This window comes from Podarcis cretensis (assembly GCF_951804945.1).
Source record: "Podarcis cretensis genome assembly, chromosome: 9".
Classification (NCBI taxonomy): Eukaryota; Metazoa; Chordata; class Lepidosauria; order Squamata; family Lacertidae; genus Podarcis; species Podarcis cretensis.
The window spans coordinates 14324380-14345486 of record NC_137178.1 but is presented as its reverse complement, the minus strand read 5'-3'; positions in this window follow the sequence as shown (position 1 = coordinate 14345486).

Sequence of the window (21107 nt, the reverse complement as noted above, 5' to 3'; positions counted from 1 at the left end):
GGAGTGGTACCTATTTATCTACTTGCACTTTTTGGCGTGCTTTCAAACTGCTAGGTTGGCAGGAGCTGGGACCGAGCGATGGGTGCTCACCCTGTCACAGGGATTTGAACCACTGACCTTCTGATTGGCAAGCCCAAGAGGCTCAGTGGTTTAGACCACAGCGCCACCCGCATCCCTAGTTTTCTACTTACAGCCTTTATATGTCTGAGATCATCCTTCTATGGATCTCTTCACCTAGAGTTAATGGCGAAAGTACTAACAAGAGATGACAAATCAAGAATATTAGACAAGAGATGGTTATATAAATTTACCATGTCTTCGGGCAATGTAAGGAGAGAGTAGTCCCCAGGGAGCAGCTATGGATGTTATCAAAGAGCTAAGCTAGTGTTATTGTCTTTAATGGAAAGAAGTGGCATTGATCTCCAGGATCCCCTGCAGCTAATGGCCAAAGTAAATTCTTTTAAAGCCAATGACACGGTCAAAATTGCAGGAACCAATTTAGCAATAGAAAAAGTGCTGGCCACCATGCTCTGTTATGGCTTGCACCATTCAGTTCTGCTTTGTAGGAACCTGCCCAGGCATTGACATCTACCACAAAGGTCCAGCTCATGCCTTAGCAGAGAGGCCTGGAGGGACACATTTGGCCTGCAGGCCCGAGGTTCCCCACCCCTATGTTAACCAGAAACCCACATCTGGTCCTAACAGGAGGCAGAGTGAATCAGCTGCCTCAGGCAACAAACAATGTGGGCCAAAGCTGAGTGTGCCACATGGTCTACCCTGTAGAACATGGGTAGGCAAACTAAGGCCCGGGGGCCGGATCCGGCCCAATTGCCTTCTAAATCCGGCCCACGGGTGGTCCGGGAATCAGCGTGTTTTTACATGAGTAGAATGTGTCCTTTTATTTAAAATGTACCTCTGGGTTATATGTGGCCCCTGCCTGGTGTTTTGACATGAGTAGAATGTGTGCTTTTATTTCAAAATGCATCTCTGGGTTATTTGTGGAGCATAGGAATTCGTTCACTATTATTATTTTCAAAATATAGTCCGGGCCCCCCCACAAGGTCTGAGGAACAGTGGACCGGCCCCCTGCTGAAAAAGTTTGCTGACCCCTGCTGTAGCCCCAAGCTATCCTGCTGCCCTCGGGTACCGTGGAGGACGTTCTCCACAGAATTAAGATTCAGGACAGATTTTTCTGCATGGAATTGTGGGTGGGTGCGGCGCCATCTTGTCCTTCGCCTCAGGCAACGGAATGTCTTGGGCCGGCCCTACAGAGAGACTCCCCAGCTGCAAACTATTCCTTTCCAGCATTTATAATATCTGCTGAATCCCCACTTACCCAATCACCTTGGAAAGCCATTTAACGGCGCACAAAGGAAGTGGGAGACGGCTGCGCCGCATTATAATCTCTAATACCTTGTCGCCGTGATTCCAGCCTCCCAGGAATGAAGCTAGTGTCAAAGATTTAATGCGTTTTCACATTAGTGATGTCAGCACAAAATGGGCCATCTTCCCTGAATAATTTATCTTCCCTGTGCATAATATTCTAACTTTCTCTCTCCTCCCCCCCCCCCTCGCCCCTCTGTTCTTTTGGTTTTTCCACTATGCAGTAGCTGGGAGGTAACTGTCTGTTAGTCCTCAAAAGGGGGGGGGGCGGGGAGAAAAAACCCTGCAGAGCATCCTTCCCATCAATCAATTAAAAAACACTTACCTTACACTCAACATGATTTATTTTTTGTTAATACAATTGTCTCACTATACTCTTCTATTATTATACCCTTAATTCCATTAGCCGCTTGCTTTAATGCTGTCTTGAAAGTTGACCCCCGAGTAAGAGAAAGGAAGTTGGCTTAAGAGCAAGGGGAAAATGCCAATACTGTTCTGGAAGCACTTATCTTCAAAGACTTGTAGGTCGGTTTTTTAAATCATCATCATCATCATTTATAGTTAATAATAATAATAATAATAATAATAATAGACAGGCTGCATCCCAGAAAATGTTGCACTTGGGGGGCATATTTAGATTCCATGCATTTGCCATTAAATATCTTGCTGGCTCCCAGTTGCACGCATTGCCAGATATAATGATCTGTCATTCGACAGGTGAGTGAATCTAACGTTTCACCGCCAGAACTTGGCAAAGTCGAAGGAGCCTCCTGCCTCCATCTTAACAAATGGAATGTTGATCTGCACCGAGGTGAGCCTAATGCAGGCTCTCATAAGTGCTTTTAATGGATGATGGGAGCCTGATAGCAGCACTCCACCCCGAGCCAAAACCCTCATTAACGTCATTGGGAGATTTGGCTGAGTAAGGTGGTTGGAGACCGATTCGCAGGTAGCATTAGTGGCGCTTGGCCATATCCAATAACCTTAGAACAAGCAGCAATGAGATTATTAGCAATGAGATTATTAGCAATGAGAGCCAGTGTGGTGTAGTGGTTAAGAGCGGTAGACTCGTAATCTGGAGGACCGGGTTCGATTCCCTGCTCCTCCACATGCAGCTGCTGGGGGACCTTGGGCCAGTCACACTTCTCTGAAGTCTCTCAGCCTCACTCACCTCACAGAGTGTTTGTTGTGGGGGAGGAAGGGAAAGGAGATGGTTAGCCGCTTTGAGACTCCTTCGGGTAGTGATAAAGCGGGATATCAAATCCAAACTCTTATTATTTTGTTGGTGCCCACAAGTGAAAGAGTGGCTGCCATGGGCTGGTTGCACACAGGTGAATGGTGGGACGAAGCGGCTGGAGAACCACCAAAGGAAGAGTGCTCAGAGCTTGGACATTGGTGGTGGGACGACAATGGCTGGAAAGAGGAGGTAGCTGAAAAGGTAACAGAGCTTCGTGGGGCGGGGGTGGTCTGTGGCAGAGAGAACCAGAGGAAGAAGCTGAAGCAGAAAAGTGGGAGGAGAGAAGCCAAGAGGCAGAGATAAGTCAGACTGGTGAAAAGCCATGGGTGTCTTCGCCTCCTACTGTGACAAGCTCCCCTCCCCCTTGTCTCCCAGAACCAGAAGAGGCATAAAGACCAGGGGGAAGGTGAGCTGGTCACGAGGGGGAGACACCCAAGCTTCTTCACCAGCCCGTGCTGGGCCCGGGGGCAACCCAAGCAACCCGGTCCAGGTCCGGTCCCAAATCCAAGGGTTCTGCTAGGAGTCAGTCCAACAGGGCCAAGGCAGGAAACCAGGCAGTTTCTAGCAAACAGCAACGTTGCTCCCACAACCTGGGGTGGGGTCCGACAGCCTTTTATCTCTCTTGGGGTAACGGCCGGTCCTGATCCCCCAGTGACTCACCTCCCTGTCTTGCCCGAAGGCAAGCACTCCTCCTGCGCGTACTCAGGTCTCTCCTTCTCTCAGACCTGAGTCTCTGCAGCTCAGGAGACATCGGTGCGTTACTAGACCCAGGGGCCGCCTCAGCCTCCCCTGACTCAACTGGTAGTGGAGCAGCTGTAAGTGATGGCCCAGCTGAAGGCAACGAGGTCATCCCCGCATCTGGAGCCAGGGCAGGCTCAGGCCGCTGACTCGGCCCAGCTGGTGCTTGTTGCAGGGGAACCTGTGCAGACTGGGGCTCTTCAGAATCAGGCCCCAGTCTTGGTTCAGCTGCCGCCTGAGGCAAAGGATCCGGTGCAGACTGAGACTCCTCTGGTTCCGAGTCCGAGCCCGAGTCCCCGGCCATCACACAGCCTAACTCATCTCTGCTTCTTCTCTTGCTTCCACTTCTGGTTCTGATTCTGGATTTCTCTCTGCCACAGAATCTTCCTACTCATTAACCGTGTTACCTCTTCAGCTTCCAACACCACCTCATCCCAGGCTTCTCCCTCTTCTAATTCTGACTGCTCATCATCGTCCCACCGCCATTCCCTGGGCTCTGAGCCTTTGTCCTTTGGGGGTTCCTCAGCTGGTGCCTCCCACCGTTCCAGCCAGTCCATGACATGTTTTCTCAATGTAAATCCCCACCCATTCAGAGGTTTCCGTTTGCCCTGTTAGAGAAAATGTATGGATACCCATATGCTTTCCCTGGTGGGACAAATGACAGTTTTTTGGAGGGGAGGAGGTTACATTGGAAAACAGCAAGGGGAGAAAGGGTAAGATGCTCACCCAAGACCATAATCCTGACCCAATTTAAAATAAAAATAAAAATGTAAAGATCAGAAATTCCAGGACGATCAGAAATTCCAGAAAAACTGGAGTAAATTTATGGTATATTTAAATGATAACTGTAAAAATTTAAAGACACTAGCAGGATTGAAGTAATTCCTACATTGTAGACAGGAGGTTAAGATGTAAAGAGCTAGAATACGCGATTGGATTTGATAAGGGATACCAGCTGAAGAGAAGGAGGGAAGTCACAAGCTCGGCACAGCAAAAAGGCTTATATGTTGATTAATGTATTGTTTGAATAAGCGTATAAAGAAAATAATAAAATAATATTGGGGGGAAATAAAATAAAAATAAAAATGTAAAGACACAGGAAATTAACTCACCTCTCTCCTTTAGGGTTGCTATATTTGCAAAAGTGAAAATCCGGACAGAGTTGTTGAGATTTTTTTGGGGGGGTGGACCTTGGCCTGCCTGATTTTGAGAAGATGGCATAAGGGCACTTAGATGCTCCTGCAGCCCTGGCACTGCTTTTCCAAAGTGAGACCTGCCTGCATCTCCCTTCCCCTCACTCCAAAGTCAGCTGCCTGAAGGAGCTCCAGACACCCTCAGAGAGAGGAGGGACTTTGGGAAGCGGAGAAAAGGGGAGAATCCCGTAAAAAGGAAAGAGGGAGAAGGAAAGGAAGAGGGTTGTGAGGGGAGAGGGGAGTGCTGGGGAGGCGTCCAGACAGGAGGCAGGAGGCAAAGGGCTGAAAAAACCATGCAATGGTCGCCTTGCTCTTCCCGGCGGATGGGGCAGTGGAAGCAGCCCAGGTGGCGCTGCAAAGTCCTCTTGGCCTGGAGGGTGAAGAGGCCGGTGGAGGAGCGGTGACAGCAGTATCAGCATGCCCCGCATGGCAGCCCCTTCGCTGAGCCAGAGCTCCCTAGAGCCCAACAGCGGTGACGGTGGTGACCCCTCTGCCAGGTCTTGCTCCTGTGTGTCCAGTTGGGCACCGGCACCACGCCACTTTTGAACCACTTTTGAGCCGCTCAAGAAACAACAACAACCTGTTTTTCAGCTTTTGGGACATTTTCAGCAAGGAATCACCCCCGTTGCCATACGTCTAGGTTTTCCCTGACATTTAGCCAATTTCGGGAAATTCCCCTCGGGCGCCATTTTCATCATTTGAATTCTGGGCATGTCCGGGAAAATCCAGGCGTATGGCAACCCTAGTATAATTTAGCCCTAAACTATGGGTCCTGGGTAATCTCCAGATTCATATCAACACCCTACAAATGGGTTCCATCTGTCAGTGATTCATAAGCTGTCTTATCCATAGGGCTGTGATCAAACTAAAAAAAATTGGTGATTAATCAAAATGTGTGTATTACCAAAACTTCATAACAGGACCTTTTTTGAGATATAAAAGTAAGGGTGATATAATATGACTTCGAATAAGCAAAAGCTACCAGTCGTAGGGACGCGAGTGGTGCTGTGGGTTAAACCACAGAGCCTAGGACTTGCCAATCAGAATGTCGGCGGTTCGAATCCCCACGACGGGGTGAGCTCCTGTTGCTCGGTCCCTGCTCCTGCCAACCTAGCAGTTCAAAAGCATGAAGTGCAAGTAGATAAATAGGTACCGCTCCAGCGGGAAGGTAAACAGCGTTTCCGTGCGCTGCTCTGGCTCGCCAGAAGAGGCTTAGTCATGCTGGCCACATGACCCGGAAGCTGTACGTCGGCTCCCTCGGCCAATAAAGTGAGATGAGAGCTGCAAGCCCAGAGTCGGCCACGACTGGACCTAACAGTCAGCGGTCCCTTTACCTTTACCTTACCAGTCATGGGAAGAAAGGAAGGCCAACTTTAATATTTACTTTTTTTCTTTCCCTCATATGGTAACAGACTGGAACTAAAATAACCTCAAACTGGGGGCTGGAAGGAAACGTACCCTGCACTTTCAGCCTCATCAATTAAAATTGAGATTGCCAATTAAAGCTTGTAGTACTGCTAATTAGTGGCTAGGTAGAAAATAAAATGAACCTTGCTTTCCTTTTGCAGCAAATAACCTAACATCGGCATATGTGCAGAGAGATGCCGATTGGCTTGTGATTGCCAGAGGACCACGATCATCATGTTCCTTTCAATAGCAAACTTGGGTAGTGAGTGCTGACAAGACTGGAGCCAAAAAACAGACGCTGAGAAACAAGGAGGAGGTCTCGCCATGCTTGTGTGAACCCCAAGTGTGGCGATCACACACAGGGCCCCCGGACGTTTGACGGTCTATTGACCCTGTGCCGCCACTGTGATTGCTTTTTCCGCTGCCACCACCCCGTATCTCACGGAGACACATGGAGTCCAGTCAGTTGTTAACATAAACAAATAATCAAGTTTATTTTTAAATGCAGGAACAAGCTTATAGTTTCAGCTAATTTTTCTCTTGTCAGTTTCTTTCTTTCTTAGTTCCTAACAACTCCAAACTGATTATTCCAACTATCTATCTGACTCCACCTAACAATTCCTCTCACTCTCTCACAATACAACTCTACCAACCCACACCTAAACCTCCCTCTTCCTTCTTCAACTCCCAAACCTCAGCCCAACTCAACTCCCAAACCTCAACTAACTCAACTCCCAAACCTCAACTGACTTTCAAAACCTCCCACTCTAACGTTTATTCCCCCCTTGCATTCTCAGTGGCCAATCACATCACACCTATTTTAACCCATTCCTTATGGCCTATCCTAGGAGGCAAATGCCACACCAAGTTATATAGAAGTAGAAAGCAATTTATTAAAAAATGGAAAAGCAAATGCAGCCACAATAGAAGATCCAAAATAAACTTAGTGAGGTGTGAGCATGCTCAGTGGCTTCCAGGATCTATTAAGTATCAGTTCAAAAAGAAAAATAGAAAATCCAAAGGCGGGTGAGAATTGGCCTGGTTAAAACTGTTACAGCTTATAGTAACATGGAGAAGGGTGCATGGCAGAGGTAGAAGCTTGAACACATGTACTTCTTCTGGGTGTGAGGAGTAGCAGTAGGTAGGGGGTTGATTTGGTTCATATTTAAAGGTGAGCCCACTTAAACTGCCACCTTTTGAAATCTGCAGTTCCCTGAATTTTGCAGTGTAGTTCTTCAACTACACAAGTGATGTGTACAAAAATGCATATACTAAGGTAAACCTAGACAGCATCTTAAAAAGCAGAGACATCACCTTGCCGACAAAGGTCCGTATAGTTAAAGCTATGGTTTTCCCAGTAGTGATGTATGGAAGTGAGAGCTGGACCATAAAGAAGGCTGACTGCCGAAGAATTGATGCTTTTGAATTATGGTGCTGGAGGAGACTCTTGAGAGTCCCATGGACTGCAAGAAGATCAAACCTATCCATTCTGAAGGAAATCAGCCCTGAGTGCTCACTGGAAGGACAGATCCTGAAGCTGATACTCCAATACTTTGGCCACCTCGTGAGAAGAGAAGACTCCCTGGAAAAGACCCTGATGTTGGGAAAGATGGAGGGCACAAGGAGAAGGGGACGACAGAGGACGAGATGGTTGGACAGTATTCTTGAAGCTACCAACATGAGTTTGACCAAACTGTGGGAAACAGTGGAAGACAGGAGTGCCTGGCGTGCTCTGGTCCATGGGGTCACGAAGAGTCAGACACGACTAAACGACTAAACAACAACAACAAGGTAAGGTGGGCCTAAAATGTATATTTTAGTAAAAAATAATAATGCATTGTATTCAGGGAAACTGTGCTGCAAAAAAATTGTATATTGGGACAAATTCACCCTAAAATGCAGGTGAATGTTCACTATTACTTTAATAAATAAATAAATAAACAGAATTGCAAACTAAAATGGAAATGTGAAGAACTCTACTTAAGATTGGGAATATGAGAAACTGAGAGGAACCAACTTTGACAGATACACTCATCCCTAGATGCGCCGCAACATTTTGTTGTCAAATGCCTTTTTCCTGAAAGAAATGTAGTAGCTCCTCCGCAGGTAAGACATCTGAAGAATTTCAGGGAAAGGGGAAAAATAAAGTTTTGATAGGACTAGTCAGATGTCTTGTGGGAAAGATGGGTTTACACTAAAGTGGCCAAATTGGTGCTTCTTCCTTCAGTAAAACATCTGAGAACTTTTTAAGGGAGGCGGGGGAGAGAGAGGGAGAGAGATTTAATAAAAGTTGCAAGATGGCAGGCACATCCCTAATTAACAACACATGTATTCTAGAAAGCACCCTCTACAGAACGCAGGAGAGGAGGCGTTTAATTTCCCAGCATGCCTCTAGACGTTTTCCAGGTGGTCCTACCTTAGAGCGTGACTTAGGGTGTCATGGAGCTTACAACAATACTTTGCGCTGTGTCGTATTTACACAGATTGTAACCAGCTCCTTGAAACCGACAGAGCCAGGCCTGTCCACATGGTTCACTTGCCATTACAAAGCCGCTTGAAATCTGAACAGAGAGCATAAGCAAGGTCTGCATCCAAGTATCCCTGGCAGGCCTTGAGAAACATTTTGCTCGGCTTGGCTGGCACTCGGCGCAGCAGCAAGTGTGTCCACTAAAAGAAACGGCATTCCAATTTGCTATTGATTTACTTTCAAATGGTATATATAAATGGCCCTTTGCAAAGATAATTACCAACATTTCTGTCCAAATAAAACCCCGGCACTTCATAAATATCAAATTGTCCTAGATCTACATATGCACCGCTTGCCCTGGCTTTTATAAATATTATACCTTGAAGACTGAATCTTCTGTTAGCGAATGCCTTTCGTGGCCCTACCCAGATGTCTGGTTTTAAACATCAATCTTTCCTGCTACGAGTAATTCAAACAAACTTCCCTCTTACTCTTGGCCCCACGCATAAACAAAGCCATGCCACACGCAGTCTCCAAGGAACCAGGGGAAATGTCGAAACCAAAGATGGAAAAGGCCTTTCGTTTGGTACGCAATCAAATGTCAGTCCCTAAACTGGAGAAGAGAAGGTGACGCGTTGCCATCAATGGTGCATCTCTCCCCAAACCACTTGTGTATTGTTAGTTATGTCTATCAGCGGTACAGTGGTACCTTGGTTCTCAAACTTAATCCGTTCCAGAAGTCAGTTCCTAAACCAAAGCGTTCCAAAACCGAGGCACGCTTTCCCATAGAAAGTAATGCAAAATGGATTAATCCGTTCCAGACTTTTAAAAACATCCCCTAAAACAGCAATTAAACATGAATTTTACTATCTAACAAGAACATTGATCCATAAAATGAAAGCAATAAACAATGTACTGCAGTCACACAATCAATCAATCAATCAATCAATCAGTAACTGAACTGCGTTCCACAGTCACGAAAAAAGAGCCGCAAAAACAAAAATTCAAAATAAATAGCAAAAACAGACAGACCTCAGCGTAACACTCAAAACGGAAGTGTAACACTCAAAATGGAGCACATTTGGCTTCTGAAAAAAGTTCACAAACCAGAACACTTACTTCTGGGTTTGCAGTGTTTGGGTTCCAAGTTGTTTGAGTACCAAGGCGTTTGAGAACCAAAGTACCACTGTACAGAGTTTCAGTTTTTAATGGGGAAACAGGACATATGAGATCTCTTTGGCTAAGGATGCAGGAGGCTGAACTTCTTGTCCAAGCAAAAGAAGTACTCTGCCACTGACCTGCAGCCTCTTTTCCCAAAAGTTGGCCTTGCTGCTTATGGGTGCAGGAACAGCCTTTCACAAAGTCAGGCTTTTGGTCCATCAAGCCCAAGGTTTCCTCGGCCCCTTCCAAAGAGGTGCTGTTCAGCCATTGCTGCCACTTCTTCCTTGCAGTTATCCTATCCTGAACCAACATCTGTTCCAGCTTCGAGCTTGGCACTTGGTTTAATTATACAGTGGCGTAGCGTGGGTTGTCAGCACCCGGGGCAAGGCAAGTAATTTGCGCCCCCTAACCCGTGGATTTGTGCCCCCTAACCCTAACCCCCAGATGTTGCGCCCGGTGCGGCTGGCCCCCCCTGCACCCCCCACACTACGCCACTGTAATTATATAGATTTGCTGCTGGAATTGCATATTGCTTTAAATTACGTTGTGAACTGCCTGGAGGCAGGTGTGAAGGACCAAAGGGCAGGAAGCAAATATTGTGAATAAATAAATGAGGCAGGGAACAGAAGTCTTTGCCTTCCATATTTTGTCAAAGAATTTCGTACATCCCTACTTCGAACAATGATTGTTGGTAGCAATAAAAAATAAAAAAATTCCTTCCAGTAGCACCTTAAAGACCAACTTAGTTGGTCTTTAAGGTGCTACTGGAAGGAATTTTTTAATTTTTATTTATTTATTTATTTATTTATTTGACTATGGCAGACCAACACAGCTACCTATCTGTTGTTGGTAGCAAGAATGATAAAGTTACCAGTAGTGGCATTTGCAGGCAGGAAAAACGCAATGGCTGAACCAAAATGGGACTCAAATATCTTATTTCTGATTGTTTATGTCTCTCCTCTCCACCACTGCACACTGCATTCCCTCTAACAGAAACAAAGCTGTTTTGATTGTCTTTTATCTCCTTATTTCATTTCATTTTCAAAGGAACCTTCTGCTAAGTAACCTAACAGCTCTTCCATGCTAATAAATGCAGAGACCAAAAATGATTTTTACTTTATTTCTTTTACCTCAGGCTGCATGGAAGGGGAGCACTTTATGACTCTGACCTATTTTCACAGTAGGAGAAAAATGTATTAGATGGACAGATGTGTTTTTTCGAAGGGGGGGGGATAGAGGAGGACGGGAAGAAAAAGTAAGAGAGAGAAATAGAGAGAGAGAGAGAGAGAGTAGCATTTTCTTCCACACCCTAGGACTCTTCCGGTGCAACCTCAGCTAAATGAAAAGGCATTTCTTCTGCTGCTGATCAGTCATAACATTGAAGCCAAGGGGCTAGCCATGAAATTGTATGCATCATTTAGGGCTTTGATGCTGAACTGACTTAATAGTAAAAAATGTCTTGGCCAGGCTGTAGCCCCTGCTGTCAGAATGGAATACTGATTAAAAGGTCTCTTTCAAGGGAACTTCTCCTTGTTCACTTTTACAAAGCTGGGCAAAGATCATCCTGAGTTTTAAAAAGAAAGGGAAGAAGTAGGAATAAATATTCCTGTTATGTGGTCTAAGCATCCCACCTCCAGAATCCCAGCAAAGTGTCGCCATTTCTTCCCAGTCACTGATGCTCACAATGGTGCATCTATGTATGCAGTCCATAAAGCCTTCCCTTCATGCTGACAGCGCTTACTCCTTTCCGATATGGCCAAAAATTCAGCTTGCAGTGCCAAAGATTAGGGGGAGCATTAAAAAGAGAGAGAGAGACTTGTGATATGTATTTTATGAAGACTGCACCTGTTTATATCGGCAGTCCCTTGATCTGTCGACAGAACTCTCCGGTTTTCATTGCAGTGTTATCCTGATGGGGATAGGTTTATTGTGTGTTTTGATTATGGATGCTTATATCTATATTTATAATATTTATTTATTACCTGCCCTTCACTCTAAGGTCCCAGGGTGGGTTACGGTATTAAAACACAATATTTAAAGCAATCATAAACATAAGGTGGGTCCTTAAAACATACACCTCAAGTGTCAAGACATTAATGTTTGTTGGTTTTTATGTACAGTAGTACCTTCGGTTACATAACCCTCTGGTTACGTAAACTTTGGGATGTGAAAGCGGCAAACCCGGAAGTATTTTACAGGGTTTTGCCACATGTGCATGCGCAAAAGCGGTCCTCAGGTTGCGGAAACCTTGGGATCCGACTGGACCTCTGGAACGGATCCTGTCCGCAACCGGAGGTACCACTGCACTTTATAAGCCACTACTTTGTAAGCCCATTTTGACATTAATCAGTAGATGATGAAGAAGAAGAATGTACAGTGGAACCTCATGTTACGGATGGGATCCGTCCCAGAGGCCTGTCCGTAACACGGAACTGAAGCATGCCGAAGTGTCATGTCTGCGCACGCGCACGGCGCAATTTAGTGCTTCTGTGCATGCGTGAGCAGCGAAACCCAGAAGTAACCCATTCCAGTACTTCCGGGTTGCCGTGGGACACAACACGAAAACATGTAACCTGAAGCGGACACAACATGAGGTATGACTGTATTATATTTATGTATATCCTACCTTTCACAATTGCCTTAAGGAGGCTAACAATAGACACACATGCATTGGGGGGGGAAAAGCCTATTTAGGTGCTCTAAATTATGATATTAATATCATGCGGGGCAAGAGGGGGAACAACAACTACTGGCCTCACATCCCAAGTGACCATCCATACACACATTGAGGGGGAAGGTCGGAACAGTGAAGGTCTGCCCTACAGGCTCCTCCTGTGATTGAGAACCCCCTGTGACAGGCTCCCCACTTCATCCCGCCCCCTAACTCATGGGCAGCAGTAGTGGGGCTGGCAGGGGACATATGGCTGGGGTCATTGGGATGGCCTTACTTTACTACTCCATGTGATGTTAATTGTGTGGTTTAGGCTGTCTGGACAGGGCTAATAAAATGAGCGTAATATCAAGCTATCAACTGCAAATTTGAAAGGCAGCAGTCAAAAAAGAGAAACAGATTGCACAGTGTACATATAATGCCATTATAAGGCCATGAGTAATATATTCTGCTTTCTCATAAACTGCTGGTCTCCACGCTTAAGCTCCATCATTGGACCCACCTGGGCACCGGAAAATTTTTATCTCAAGTGTTCGCAACCCTGATTTAGTACAGTGTGCATTATCTGCCATTCCCGATCCATTAATGAAAGAGAAAATTCTGCTTGAGGAATGGAACTTCCCCATTTTCTCCTCTTTCCTGGAGCCTCTTTCCTGCCCTCAAAAAGAGGAATTAGGAGCAGATTTGCGGCGGAGTTCAGAGGAAAGTAAGGAAGGGGGAATCCAGTTGCGCGAGCAGAAATATCACCCACTGTTTCAGAATTTTGTGAGTTGCAAACCACAGACCTAGAGTCAACCCCTGTGAGTATCATCTGGCTGTTGGCTCCAACACAGGGATCATTGCAGCAGTGGTTCAGGACTTCGTAGATGATTTAGAGTTGCATAAGATTCCCTGATCTATAGCATAACCAGAATCTCTCACGAGACAATTTTGGCAGTGCTGGAGCTCCGGCCAATCTATCTCGTGTTGAGTTGTCAGTCTAGAGAAGGAGGAGAAATTTGATCAGCTTGGATTTAAAGGCAAACTCACATTTCCCAAAACAATGCATAAATATAAACATAGCCATTGTTCAAAATTCGCACTTCTCTGAATTTTGCAATGCAGTTTTCCAGCCAAGTAATGTGTACAAAAATGCACACACTGGTGCAAATTGTGCATTTCAATGCATGTATTAGTGGAAATAACATAGACAGATGCATTACATTAGGGGATTTTTTTGCAAAAATATGTGTATTGGGCAAAATTGCATACAAAAATGAGAATATTGGGAGAAATTCACACTAAAATGATGATGAATTTTCATGAGCCCTTTTCTTAAAGCAAAATGATGTGGCAATGTGAAGAATTGAAGAATGGAAAAATGAGGAATGGAGAGCAGCACAAATTGGCATATTCACCCATCCTAGTTGTCACTAGCACAGTGTAAGATTAATTGGCTCAAATCCTCAGCAATAGCCAAACAAATTGTTGTTGTTGTTGTTTAGTCGTTTAGTCGTGTCCGACTCTTCGTGACCCCATGGACCAGAGAACGCCAGGCACTCCTGTCCTCCACTGCCTCCCGCAGCTTGGTCAGACTCATGCTGGTAACCTCGAAAACACTATCCAACCATCTCGTCCTCTGTCGCCCCCTTCTCCTTGTGCCCTCCATCTTTCCCAACATCAGGGTCTTCTCCAGGGAGTCTTCTCTTCTCATGAGGTGGCCAAAGTACTGGAGCCTCAGCTTCACAATCTGTCCTTCCAGTGAGCACTCAGGGCTGATTTCCTTCAGAATGGAGAGGTTTGATCTTCTTGCAGTCCATGGGACTCTCAAGAGTCTCCTCCAGCACCATAATTCAAAAGCATCAATTCTTCGGCGATCAGCCTTCTTTATGGTCCAGCTCTCACTTCCATACATCACTACTGGGAAAACCATAGCTTTAACTATACGGACCTTTGTTGGCAAGGTGATGTCTCTACTTCTCAAGATGCTGTCTAGGCCTGTCATTGCCCTTCTCCCAAGAAGCAGGCGTCTTTTAATTTCGTGGCTGCTGTCACCATCTGCAGTGATCATGGAGCCCAAGAAAGTAAAATCTCTCACTGCCTCCATTTCTTCCCCTTCTATTTGCCAGGAGGTGATGGGACCAGTAGCCATGATCTTCGTTTTTTTGATGTTGAGCTTCAGACCATATTTTGCACTCTCCTCTTTCACCCTCAATAAAAGGTTCTTTAATTCCTCCTCACTTTCTGCCATCAAGGTTGTGTCATCTGCATATCTGAGGTTGTTGATATTTCTTCCGGCAATCTTAATTCCGGCTTCGGATTCATCCAGCCCAGCCTTTCGCATGATGAATTCTGCATATAAGTTAAATAAGCAGGGAGACAAAATGCAGCCTTGTCGTACTCCTTTCCCAATTTTGAACCAATCAGTTGTTTCATATCCAGTTCTAACTGTAGCTTCTTGTCCCACATAGAGATTTCTCAGGAGACAGATGAGGTGATCAGGCACTCCCATTTCTTTAAGAACTTGCCATAGTTTGCCATGGTCGACACAGTCAAAGGCTTTTGCATAGTCAATGAAGCAGAAGTAAATGTCTTTCTGGAACTCTCTAGCTTTCTCCATAATCCAGTGCATGTTTGCAATTTGGTCTCTGGTTCCTCTGCCTCTTCTAAATCCAGCTTGCACTTCTGGGAGTTCTCGGTCCACATACTGCTTGAGCCTTCCTTGTAGAATTTTAAGCATAACCTTGCTAGCGTGAGAAATTAGTGCAATTGTGCGATAGTTGGAGCATTCTTTGGCACTGCCCTTCTTTGGGATTGGGATGTAGACTGATCTTCTCCAATCTTCTGGCCACTGCTGAGTTTTCCAAACTTGCTGGCATATTGAGTGTAGCACCTTAACAGCATCATCTTTTAAAATTTTAAATAGTTCAGCTGGAATACCATCACTTCCACTGGCCTTGTTATTTGCAGTGCTTTCTAAGGCCCATTTGACTTCACTCTCCAGGATGTCTGGCTCAAGGTCAGCAACCACACTACCTGGGGTATATGAGACATCCATTTCTTTCTGGTATAATTCCTCTGTGTATTCTTGCCACCTCTTCTTGATGTCTTCTGCTTCTGTTAGGTCCTTTCCACTTTTGTCCTTTATTATGGAAATCTTTGTACGAAATGTTCAAACAAATTAAAGCCAAACAAATTAAAGCAGTCTAAATCCAAGTAGGTCATCTTAACTCAGGCATGTCCAAGGTCTGTATATTTCGGGGGCCCAATCCGGCCCACCGGCCTATTTAATCCGGCCCCTGTAGCAATTTACTTCCTGGGGTAAAATCATAAAAAAGCTTAACAACTTCAATCCTAGAAAAAGGTCAACAACTCTGGTCAGCCCTCATGGGCCTTCAATTCATCAAATCTGGCCCTCTTTGGAAAAAGTTTGGACACCACTGTCTTAACTGATGGACACGGTTCAGATTGCCAACTAGGAAAAGTCTACTAAACATCTAACAGCTCAAACCTATGTATGTCTACTCAGAAGTAAGTCTGGTTCATTTCAGCAGACTTATTCTCATAAATTGTGCATAGGGTTGAAGTGCGGTCGAACTACCCAGTAGTTATAAAAAAAATAACAGAAGCTTTTCTTTTGGGAATTGTAGGGACAGAACTACCTAAAATGTATAGAAACTTATTCGTGTATATTCGTCTACAGCAGCAGGAATGTTACTTGCCAACAAAAATGGAAATATGGATACAAAAACTTATGGAATATGCAGAAATGGCGAAACTTACCGGAAGAATAAGAAATCAAGATAACTTTTTTTTTTTTTACAATAAAAATGGAAATGGTTTATTGAATATTTACAGATAAATTATGAACAGATAAAAACATCACCAGGATTATTGTAATAACCTGCAGTTTTATAAGAGTATATATTTAAAGAAGATGAATAAACGAGCAAATTAAGTTAATCTGGATATGCGGAAGATATTAAAAACAAATTTAAGGTACTGCGGAAAGAGGGGGAAGGAAGTCAAGTTCTGAAATGTCAAAATGATTGTAAAATTAGTGAAATGTATAAACTTGAAAAGTATAAATAAATAAATAAGTCCAGAAGTCAGAACCCAGGTGTTATTTTATTTTAATACTTATCACATCCTTCCTTGGGAACGGCCTTTGAGTGGCTCGCATAGACATCTCAGAGGTCTCCCATTGAACACGCCCACATCCCTCAACTCAGGGATGGGGAAACTGTGGCCCTCCAGGTGCTGCTGGACTCCAGCTCCCATCAGCCCCATCCAGCACGGTCGATGATCAGGGATGATGGGACACATAGTCCAGCGACATCGCAATTCTCCAACCCTCCTGCCTTTCCTCAAGCAGTTGGTGCAACGGTTTCTACACATACTTCCAGTGTGATGTGATAGGTAGATATAGATATAGTCACAGTTGCAGTCGAAATTATTTAACCCCCATTTAAAATCAGGTTTATTATCAAAATTTACAGACTTTCCCCAAGGGATTCCACTGCCTCAGTCTGCCTCATGAACGGGCCGGTACTGCTACTGTGGCTTGGGCCTTGGCATGGGCCAGTGGTGCACCTTGGGGTCTCAAATTTCAGCAGCGCCCTGTGCGATGCCAGAACCCCCACCTCTCTCTCTCTCTCTTGCTTTTTTAAAAAAATCATTATCTTTATTGCAAAACATACAACACAAACAGACAAAAACAATACCACAAAGACAACTAAACCTTAATTCACTACACATCATCTAACATCACACACATTTTTGACTTCCGATTCACCTCATTGTGCTTTCTAAATATTCTTAGCCTATACGCACTTCCTTTTATATCCATTACATATCAAGAGAAAAAAATACATTTATAATTTTCTTTAATATTCAAGATTCAATCTATACCTGTCGGGAGATTTGCATTTTCACAATATTGCTTTAAATATTCTTTAAATATTGTCCATTCTTTGCTCACTTTCTGATTTGAGCTTCCTCTTATTCTCCCAGTCATTTTCGCGAGTTCCAGGTATTCTATCATCTTCACCTGCCGGTCAAGCTTTGTAGGAATTAAATCCCCTTTCCGATTTTTTGCTACCAGAATTCTGGCTGCCATGCTTGCATACATAAAGATGGTTCTAAAGTTGTTGTTTTTATTTGAGTGGACATAATGCCTAACAGAAAGGCTTCTGGTGTTTTGTTTGTTTTCTTAAAAAAAGAGAATTTAAAGATCCTTTTGAGTTTGTTGTATATTATGTCCCAAAACTCTCGTATCCTCACACAGTCCCACCACATATGCATTAAGCACCCCCACCTCTTGCCTTCCATCATAGCTGCAGCGCCCCCTGCAGCACCCCTGAGGCTCCACGCTCAGTGCAAATGAACCAGTTGCGCTCCCCTAAGTCCGTCTCTGCATGGGCCTAACAATACCGCTGGCCCTAGTCTGTACAAATAAAATGGGGAAGAAGGCCAGAGGGAAGGAAATAATAATAATAATAATAATAATAATAATAATAATAATAATAATTTATTATTTATACCCCACCCATCTAGCTGGGTTTCCCCAGCCACTCTGGGCAGCTTCCAACTGAATATTAAAAACAATACAGCATCAGACATTAAAAACTTCCCTAAACAGGGCGGCCTTCAGTTGTCTTTTAAAAGTAATGTTATGTACTGAGTCAAATAGGATCCAAACTGCAGCAGTCTGATTGGTCCTAGAACAATAGGATCCAAAAGGCAGCAGTCTGATTGGTCCTAGAACAATAGGATTCAGAATGCAGCAGTCTGATTGGTCCTAGAACAATGCAGCAGTATGATTGGTTGGCAGGAACCACCCAGTCATGCTCCAGATTGAAGTGAATCCACAACCTGATTGGCTTACAGTAGAATTCCGGAATTAGCCAATCATGTGCAGCCCATTGTGTAAATAATGTATATAAAGCAGATACTTTGAGGGGACATTCATTCCTCCTCACCACTATGAGCTGAATAAAGAGCATGAAATCACTTTGCGACTCTGAGTATATTTCACTGGCGACGAAGGTGGGATCCCGCTGAGCTGACTGCCACACACAGCACCGCAGCACCGCCACCTGCCGCACCGCTGCCTCGCACCGTGTATCCAGGCTTCAGCTCCGGGACACAAGGAACTCAGAATGGCAACCGACAGCAGCTTCTCGCCGTTCAACCCAGCATCCGGAGACTGGGAAGCGTACGCCTCCCGTTTCACCTTCCTCCTAGAAGCCAAAGGGGTCACCGATGAAGAAGACGCCAAGAAGAGGGCAATATTCTTCAGCGTTTGCGGAGAGGAGACATTTGAAATCGCCCGGGCTCTCCTTGCGCCTGAAGACGTTGCTACTGTTCCATACAAAACAATAATGGAACAGCTGAAGGGGCACTTTTCGCCACAGCCCTCAGTGGTAGCTCGTCGAAATGCCTTCTATGCAAAGCGGCAAGCCCCTGGGGAAACCATAACTGGGTTTGTGACCTCTCTCCGCCAAGCCGCCCGGTTCTGCAACTTCTCAGAGCTGGAGAACATGCTTCGTGACCGCCTCGTCGGTGGCCTGAGGGATGAGAAGCTGCAACGACGCCTCTACGCTAAGAAGAACCTAACGTTCCAGGTCGCTCTGGAGGAGGCCCTGGCAACGGAAGCTGCCGAGAGGTCGACGCAAGAGGCACGGCCGAGCCAGCCATCCCAACCGAGGGTCCACCACGAAGACCTCACCGACGACTCAGGATCTGACAGGGAGGAGGTGCACCGAGTACAGCAGCGCACTCAAGCAGCCCACATACCACAGCTGCCTCGACGAGAAGGAGGGAACTGCGCAAGCTGTGGAGAAAGTCACGAGAGGAGGACCTGCCGTTTCCGCAACGCAGAGTGCAGGCAGTGCAGAAAAGTGGGACACATCGCCCGGGTGTGTCGGGCTCGGCCCACCCGATGCCAGGCATCAGATGACCAATCCAAGAACCCCAGGTCCCGGGGCGCAACGCACCAAGGCAACTCGACGGAGCTCACGGACTTCCAGGTATACCAGTTGCCCCACCCCAACGTAGAAAAAAATTATGTAGAGGTACAGATAGAGGGGGCCCCATGCCGCATGGAGCTTGACACGGGTTCAACTCTATCCATAATCTCGGCAAGGACCTTAAGGAAACTGTGTCCTACTGGGGGTCCCAAACTCAGGCCGGCCCCATTCACCCTCCGGGACTTCCAGAAACGTAAGGTCCCCACAATGGGGGTGGGGACCTTCAGGGTGCAATACCGAGGGCGGACGCGGCAACTGGACTTACTTGTGGTCAAGGGCCCCTACATTAGCCTACTGGGATTGTCATGGTTTGGACCACTGGGGCTAGCTGTCACCGGGGTGAACCACACTAGCTTACAAGTGGACGTGGACGCCATATGCAAGGAATTTCCGGGGGTTTTCGATGGGAAATTGGGACAGTATACGGGCCCCCCCATTGCTCTACAGCTTGACCCCGCAGTACGACCGGTCAGGCTCAAGGCCCGCCGGGTCCCGTTCGCCCTGAAACCCCGTATAGATGAGGAATTGGACCGGCTCATGGAGCAAGGAGTGCTGGAACCGGTGCCTAATGCCCCCTGGGAAACCCCAATCGTCACACCTGTCAAGCCTAATGGTTCAGTCCGCATCTGCGCAGACTACAAATGTACTATAAACAAGGCCCTCACGGCCCATGCATACCCAGTGCCAGTGGTCAGCCATGTCCTTGCCACCCTGGCTGGGTCGAAAATTTTTGGCAAGCTGGACTTGGCCCAAGCATATCAACAGCTGCCAGTAGATGAGGCCACAGCAGAGGCACAGACGATTGTGACGCACAGAGGAGCATTCAGGGTAAAGCGGCTGCAATTCGGTGTCAGCGTGGCACCAGGCATATTCCAGAATCTAATGGACTCTCTCCTTAAAGGGATTCCTGGCGTCACCCCCTTCTTCGATGATGTGTTGATTGCCGGGCCCACACCAGAGGAGTTTGAGGACCGCCTCCGCACCGTTCTGCACCGTTTCCAGACAGCAGGTCTCAAGGTGAAGCGGGAAAAATGTCTACTAGGAGTGCCCCAGGTGGACTTTCTGGGATTTATGGTGGACGCAGAAGGGGTCCACCCGACTGGGGACAAGGTACGGGCCATTTGTGATGCCCCAGCGCCCAAGAACAAGACTGAACTTCAGGCCTTCTTGGGACTATTGAACTTTTACCATTCCTTCCTTCCCCACAAGGCGGCGGTAGCGGAGCCCCTACACAGACTCCTGGACAAGCGGGCCCCTTGGGTGTGGGGCCAGCGCCAGGAGGCCGCATTCCAGGCAGTCAAGGACTTGCTTGTCTCAAACTCGGTCTTGGCACACTTCGACGAGAGGCTGCCGGTGGTGCTAGCATGCGACGCCTCACCCTATGGCATTGGCGCTGTCCTGGGACACCAACTCCCAGATGGAAGAGAGGTACCGGTGGCATACTTTTCCCAGACACTCAACGCAACTGAGCGGAACTACTCACAAATTGACAAGGAGGGTCTGGCAATCGTGAAGGGAGTTAAAAAATTCCATGATTTCTTGTACGGGCGGCCCTTCACCGTGGTGACTGACCACAAACCGTTGCTTGGCTTGTTTGCCCCCGAAAAGCAGACCCCCCAAGTGCTGTCTCCTCGCGTCCTCAGGTGGTCAATTTTCCTTACCAGCTACCAGTATGCACTGATTCACCGCCCTGGGAAGGCGATGGGCCATGCGGACGCCCTCAGCAGGCTGCCACTACCGGAAACAGGCCCTGACCCAGCACCTGCACAAGAGGTTATGAGCCTGGAGCTGCTTCCTGACCGCCCCATTCAGGCACAAGAAGTTGCACACCATTCCAAGA